This window comes from Streptopelia decaocto (assembly GCF_964273445.1).
Source record: "Streptopelia decaocto genome assembly, chromosome: 7".
Lineage (NCBI taxonomy): Eukaryota > Metazoa > Chordata > Aves > Columbiformes > Columbidae > Streptopelia > Streptopelia decaocto.
In genome coordinates this window covers 4585013-4593303 of record NC_138661.1, presented here as the reverse complement: position 1 = coordinate 4593303, position 8291 = coordinate 4585013, and positions in this window count along the sequence as shown.

The window sequence follows — 8291 nt, the reverse complement described above, 5'->3', positions numbered from 1 at the left end:
CAGCCATGCCACAGCGGGCACGTGTGCAGGTCTGTTTAAACCAGAGCCCATCAAATGCAGGACTTAAGTTCATCTTCACGTTTTCCCACTTTATAACTGGCAGAGCTGAACTCTGCTCTCAGGTTATACATGAACAGATAATGCACTGCTTGTGGAAAGTGCAGTCCCGGTCTGGTAGCACAAAAGGCAAAATAAAGACCAGGAGGAAATGTTGATCAGTTTAGGACAGGCTATTCATGATTCTGAGGCTGGGCACTGTAGGTGATCCTAGTGACTGTAGAGGAACCAAGTCTCAGAGCCAAGAAGCACAGGCATGCAAGTTCGAGACTTGCTCCTTTGACTTTGAACTGATAACATTGTCAAGAATAATCCCATTAGACAGGACTGTTTCCCTCCACCGATGACAAAGTGTGACAAATCGGACAGCTCTCATTCTCCATCTAAAGCTATGAAAGGCAAATCTCATATTCCTGAGATAGCAATTGCACCCCATGGGCTTGTGCCCTCAGATTACCATGAAATTCTTGTCTTCCAGGTGGATTTAGCTGGTGAGGGCCCTATCCCATAGTCTCTCGCATCGAGGCACAAACATTTACAGTGATCTGGCAGCACATCTAGAAGTCAGGAAGCCGATACATAATACCATGCATACATCACCTGGTAGGATTCATCTTACCTAACTCTATCCACCCGAGAGGCAAGCGCCAGGTCTGAGCTCATCGTATCAGCTCCCTGAACAGTCGACACAGAGATGCCTTTCCAGAGGGCAACTTATTCCATGACTTTGAGACACCCGTCTTCGGCAAGATAAATCCAACCCTAAGAAAACGTTATCGCTTACATGTTTCACGTCAAAATAAAAGATCACTGTCAGCTTTCCCACCTGGCAAACAGCAGAGCAGATCTCTACTCGTCACTCATCTGATGGACACGTGAGGCTCTGGAGAAGGCAACAGAGATGCCCTGAACTGCTTCAGCTGAAAAAATATAGACATTTGCCTATGTCAGAACAACTACCAACGGTCCCTTGGCCTGATCCTACAAAAGCTTTGCATTAATTTAAATACCTTTGCCAAAGATATTTAGGGAAAACTAATCCGAGCAAAGCTTTGATGGATCAGATCTATTGTTTTCAGTGTGAAAAGAGAATCCTCCTTGGAGCAGCTCCAACTAAATCTCCTTTCTGGGAAATGAAACTTTACAATTGCACATTAAAGAAAGCGGTCACTAGCATGTTCATTTCCTGGATATAGGAAATAGGGTTTTATTTACAGTATTCTTCCTTAAAATAAGTCTCCTTGTAACCTGTTTCACCGGTGATTCTAAAGATGATGACCATTTCAGTCATGTGTCAGATCCTAATGTAGGCTGCATTTACTTTTACATTTAAATGCACACATGCACATAAAAGCGGCCATCAGAGTACCAATACATCAAGAATATACCATTACATCAAGATTTATCTAACTGAACCCCCATAATTAGGTCATAACATATGATTAAGCAGTTGTTAACTGTGTCGTAAGGAAGTCTACAAAGCGAATGAAATATTTAAAACAGTAATAACATACCTATCCTGCTTTGCCATTTCTGCACAGTTAAACACATGAAAACAAAGGAGCAGCTCTTAATTACAAGGACAATTTATTTTGCTGACCTTCTTATTGGGACGCCTGCCAAACCCACTGGGGGTTGGTTTGTTGGTTGATTTTGCAGCAAAAATGTCCTGGCCCATTGTCAGAGACGCTGGAGTTGTCTGCCCGGAGAAAGCAGAGCCTTTCGCTGTGCTAATTTACAGCCTGCTCGGCTGGTCAAGGGCAGCAAGAAGTACACAAATTACAGTTAAAAATAGAGATGGCTTTACGGAATCTCGTTCCGGTGGCTTCTAAAGGTGCACGGGACACATACATCTCATTCCAAGCTGCCTCTAAGTCCATTTTCTTCTTTTTTTTTCCCTTTTCCCCTTGGATCCTGAGCTCCACTTCAATTTTGAACTTACATAGGAAGGCAGGAGGTTAAACCAAACTGCTAACTGTGTCTCTTCAAAACTGACATTTAATACAGGGTATAAATCACTGTGGGAGCCTGTTATTCCTTCAGGAATGCAATTACATAGGGTCAAATAAAACATGAAAGAACCCAACAAGTTTTAAAATGTAGTATGTTCTCAAAAGCAGGCAAGAAGGAATGCAAAGCAGTCCAAATATGCTAACATCCACATGTTGTCCTGTATGAGGGGGATTAGAAGGAAAGGTTTCTGTTCTTTAATGATTATGTCGTTAAGCATAGGTATGTATGCAGGTTCAGGGCTCTCGCTGAATACCAGCCCATTCAGGGAGCTTTGGGCAGATTACTGTATTTATTTAAAGCAGGTGTCTTTTATATATCTCATTATTTTAATTGCCACTGTAGCCCTATTTAAGATACCACGGCCATTTAGCACACAAATGGGATATGCAAAATGGACATTTGCCTTTTCCTGCAAGGCGGAATGAAACACCCACCCATCTGGATCATAGGGACGTTTTTTGGGGGGAGAGATAGCCTATTATTGCAAAATCGTCTCTTTGATAAGCAAAGATCTGCTTCTGCCCGCTTTAGGTCACCTCAATCGCGCTCAGTCTCAATGACTGGAGAACAACAGGCAAATACAGAAACAAAACTTCATGAAGCCTGTTAAAATCTGCACAAAAGGCAGATTGAGCAGGTTCAGCACCTCCTATAAAATCACTCACTGCACCATTCACATTGCTCTGAGCACAGAAAAACCTTCCTGTTTTCCTATTTTAGCTGTATGTTTAAATAGCAAAGTTACATAGCTAGAGGTTCTAGGAACTTTTAAGGTCAACTTTTGCCACCCTCCGTTTCACTACATTGTATTTTCCACCTTAAATAGTTAAACTAAGCAGAATCTAAAGTTTCTTCATTGAAAACATGGGATTCATTGAAGGCAACTCTTTTAGCTGAAAGTCATTTCTTTGCAGCCAAACGGGATTTTTTTAATTCAAAATGAAAGGCTTTATGGAAAAATAAGATTTTGAGCATTTTCATTTGAGGCTTGTTGGAAATGTTTCCTTTTCTCTTTTAAACAATGTCCTCCTCTCCAAGAGCGAGGGATATTTAAAAAATACATATGAGTACTTTGCTTTTTAAAAGTCTGAAGCTTTTCAGCTCACTTTAATCTTGCTTTTAAAAGTTTTCCTTTCCACAAGTAAAAATGAACCTTTCACTTGTTAATCCTCTCCCTAAGAAAAGAATACAAATAATACCTTACTTACTAAATTTTTTCCAGTAAAAAAAGGGAGTAAAAAAATAAACAATAATAATAATAAACAACTCGTTTCAGTTTTTTAATCAAGCAGAAAAAGTGGGAAAAACTTAATGAATTTGAAGAAAAAAAAAAATAGAGGTTTCCTCCAGATCTTTTAAAAATTGCTTTTCCACAGCAAATTTCCTTATGGGAAAATGACAAGTGAGGATTTTGCCTACAAAAACCCTTTAGCTCCAGCTAAGCAGGCTCACTGATTTCACCTATGGCTGCCAGAATAAAGCCTTGGATTTCTCTTTCTTGTTTTGTAACAACAAATTGCATCACAGCTCCATGGGCCACCGGTCCTGCCAACATGTACATCTATTCTCAGAATGAAGCCTGTGAATAAGCTTTAGCAGAACAAAAGCTTTGTTAAAGGTAGAAAAAGCACTACTGTCTATTGTAAAGATTATTGAATGCTTCCTATGTGAAGAATATGGCTTTAGTGGCTTAAAAAGCTGCCGTGCTCCAGCCATACAGTGAAATAACTCACGCTAATCATGGGCCTCAGGGTTGGCTTGTGGGGGGGGCGTGGATTTTTTTAAATTAGTATTTAATAACAGCCAGAATGACTCACCTGTTTTAGAGGGAGGTCTGGGGAACAAACGCTGCTCAAGGGTTTTCTCAAACGATCCCTGAGCCCTTCGGTTTGAGATGTTCTAGTGTCCGAATTCTTTGCAACAAGGGCTTAAAAACTGCTCGCAAGGGAGGTTCTGGATAAAGAACAGATCTCACAGTTGTCACCTGAAAACAGACCCAAACGCAACCAAATTACAAGCGTTTGTAAAACATCTGTTTGCACTTCTGTAAAAGCTCAGGGCCATTTCTGGCAGAGGTGCAGGGTTTGTGTGATGCTGAAAAGCCAAAGCATCATGTGAAAATTCCACACAGAATCACAGAATGTCAGGGGTTGGAAAGGACCTCAAAAGCTCATCCAGTGCAATCCCCCCATGGAGCAGGAACACCCAGATGAGGTTACACAGGAAGGTGTCCAGGCGGGTTGGAATGTCTACAGAGAAGGAGACTCCACAACCTCCCTGGGCAGCCTGGGCCAGGCTCTGCCACCCTCACGCAGAAGAAGTTTCTTCTCAAATTTAAGTGGAACCTTTTGTGTTCCAGTTTGTACCCATTACCCCTTGTCCTACCATTGGTTGTCACCAAGAAGAGCCTGGCTCCATCCTCCTGACACTCACCCTTTATATATCTGTAAAACATGAATGAGGTCACCCCTCAGTCTCCTCCAGCTCCAGAGCCCCAGCTCCCTCAGCCTTTCCTCACACGGGAGATGCTCCACTCCCTTCAGCATCTTGGTGGCTGCGCTGGACTCTCTCCAGCAGTTCCCTGTCCTGCTGGAACTGAGGGGCCACAACCGGACACAATATTCCAGGTGTGGTCTCCCCAGGGCAGAGCAGAGGGGCAGGAGAACCTCTCTGACCTACTGACCACCCCCTTCTAATTCACCCCAGGTACCATTGGCTTCCTGGCCACAAGGGCCCAGTGCTGGCTCATGGTCATCCTGCTGTCCCCCAGGTCCCCCAGGTCCCCTTCCCCTACACTACTCTCTAATAGGTGAAATTAGCTTGGAAGGTGCTAATAACCCAGTGAAAGTTTAGACATTTTTCATCCTTTCTAGAAAGTCGTCATTCATTCCACTGAGAAGGTTATCTCCTTCAGATCTAGTTTCTTGAGCTTTGCTCTGTTGGAAAAAAATAAATGAACACACAAAGTTGCAACAATTAGAGATAATATCCCTGTGTTTCTGTGATAAATCCGGTATATTCGTACGGGGTGCGGACGCCTTTGTGTGTCTGCGGAAGGGCTGCCCTGGATCTCAGCCATTCTGTCTGCCAGTTCATGGCAAACTGTCCCTCTTTCCACAGCAAATCCAAATTTATCATCCAGAGATGTCTGATGTAGACGTGGCCTTATTTCAGCCACACTTTCAAATTAACATCAGTTTATCTTTGTTATGCAGCGTGTCCTGGAAAGGTGACAGACTTTTCATATACTTGACTTGAAATACATGAAAACCCCAGATACTAAAACTCCTCCATAGTAGGAAAGTGAAACGCTTCCTTCCCAAAACATGTAGCAAACAGGACGTTATGTCTATTTTCTGTATATCTGAGCCTGTTTCAGCAAAAACTCCACACACAAGCTTACTGAGGACATGCTGAGGAGATGTTACCTGACAGCAGAAAATCCCACGTGTAAGGCAATGGCTGCACAGTCAAGACAGAAATCAAATGTGCACAAAGTTAAAATTCCACCTTTTTAGCTGCATTGGGTATATCCCAGAACAGGAATTACGCACTGGTCCCTCAAGGAGAAACGTAGAAGTCACTCACTCTAGTACGACTTAACATGTTGAGTGTGCTTGAGTTGGGAGGAAGCAAAGTCAACCCAGCTCTGAATACTGAAAACTGCAGCATGTAGAATTGCAAATCTGGTGACAAGATTTAATATATTGAAACTGATACCTTAGAAAAAAAGGAAAATGCAGTGCCTTTATTTAAGGAGGAAAAGAAATCAATTTGATCACTCCTCGGGTCATAATGCCAGGATCAATATTAATACGTGCTTCAGAAGGAACATTGGGTAAAGGATAAAGAAAGCTGTGGCAAAACATGACCTAGAGGACAAGCTTCAGTCTGGGTATAACAATGGCAAGCTTTTGTACCAAGATATTAGGGAAACCCTTGATATGTTGCCACACAATATTACTAGTTAAAGTGGAGAAGAGAGGGATAAGACAAGTGTTGTAAGGAGGATAATAAATTGGCTGAAACGGAGATGATAGCAAGTTGTACTGGCGGAACAGCTGAGCCGAAGGGAGGTTACTGGAGGAATTCTCAGTACCAGCCGTGGGATGGTTGCATTTAACGCTGCCTCTACCAGTGCCGCTGCAAAATATGGAAGTATTTCTAACCATATTTGCTGAGGCACGGAGTTTAAAGTCATCATAAATACCAGGAAGATCAGAATATCACACCTGAGGAAGTCATATACAAGCCACAAGATCACTCAGGGTCTAATAAATCTTCCTACTGCAGCCATTGATGTTGTACAGGGTACTGGTGATGCTTCCTCGAGACTTCTCTGCTCGTTCATATTTTAATGAGATTAATTCAAACTGGGATAAGAGTGGAAAACAGGTGAAAAGGCTGATCAGGATACAGGAGGACTAACTAGGCAAAGGTCAGCCAGAGCAGCCTAGCTTGGTGAAATCAGGGGGATCAAAGACTTGGAGGAGTCACCTCAGGGGACAACATCATGACAGTAAAGGGATGGAGTAAATAAAATATCAGTGTTGGCAAATGTGGCCCAAATAAGGAGGGAAAGAATTCTAAAGATCATGGTAGTGGGGTTCACAAACAGGCCCCCGAGAGGAGCACCAGAAGTCTGAAGCTACACCCTGGTTGGGTTAGAAACAGTTATAAAACAAGGCTGCCTGCTCTAATTTATGGAGAGCTCAGCTAGCAAAAGGGAGAGAGACTTAATCTCAAGAACCCGATAAAAACAACACTAGATATGGGTTATTCAGCTGGAGGAGGAGAGTGCTGAAAGAAGGAACATGACTTAGCAAGCACTTAAGAGCTGGATATCTGTGCTCTCTGCTGATAACGTTGTGGTTTAAACTCCATTGCCCATTTCTTAAACACCTTGAGTGAGCACACATTTCAAAGTAACAATCAGAGGCAAAAGGCACTACATGTTAGATAGGATTTCCAGCCCCTAGAAAGAAGCCAGTGTTGAACTAGAACTGCCCCAGAGATCAGCAAATGCATGAATTACTAAGCTCTGTTAGACAAGGTTCTGATTTGGAAAATACAGGTCAGATTCAGGGTTTCAGAGTAAATAATACGCCGTGTGCATTGGCAGTTACTGTGTATGCCATGAACACAATGTCGAAGCTGTAAGGGCAGATCCCAAGGATCATATTCAATTGGTGCTTGATCTGTCTTACCGCGCTGGTGAAACTGGATTTTCACCAAGTATTATGCTAGAGATCCTCGTTCCACTGTGCTCAAGCACACACAGGCACGCATTCAGGCAGGCAGCCTCATAAACTTTAACTGCACGCAGAAATTCCTATACTGCCTATTGGAGATGATCCAACACATGAAGGGGAGCACTGGTGGATGATCAGTACCTGCCAGGTACCAAGTCTTCCCTTTTCTCCCTGGGCTGAGTGCTGTCATGAGCTGCCCTGATGTCTTTGCAATAAAACTCATCAAATTCCACCAGTATACAGTAACGAGCTGTAGCCCTTCAATACCAACCTCCATCTGCTGTTTAAAGCAGGCCAAGAAAACAGCCAGCAATGTCAGCTCTTCATCCTGTTCCCCAGATCATCAGCTCTCCGAAAATAACAAAATCTGAAAGGCATATGGACCTTCTCATAAAAACAACAAACACACAAACAAACCCTCAGATGGGTTTCCCGAGTCAGCAGGATCTGTCTGCTAATTATTGCCATGCAGAAGGCCCAACTATCCTGCAGCCAGAAATTACCCAAGAAGAGGGCTGAGTTCGTTCCCCCCAAACTGGGATATTTGGGCAGGCTGAGCTCCTTCATGTCTGGGGATAATGCAGGGGATTTAGCTCCCCAAACTGGTACAGCCACAAGACCTGGGACAGCAGTGGTGGCCCATGGGGGTTGCTTTTACCCTCACCCGCCTGCCCGTGCCTCTCCCACGTAGACAGCATGGGCTCTGCACAGACACAGAACCCCTCTCTGGCTCAGGAACCCTTGAGGAGATGTTTTAACCTGCACAGAGGGATATATGGATAGATGAATTGTATCAGCTCTGGAATAATTCAGGATGGAAAAAAAAGGAAGGGGGAATGTCTGTAGGTACAGATGGTTTTGGTCCTGAAGCGCTTTCTCCCTCAGTGACCCCCTCTGCCAACCTCAGAGCCTCCAGGGAAATGTGTCACAGTATCACAGTATCACAGTATCACAGTATGTTTGGGATTG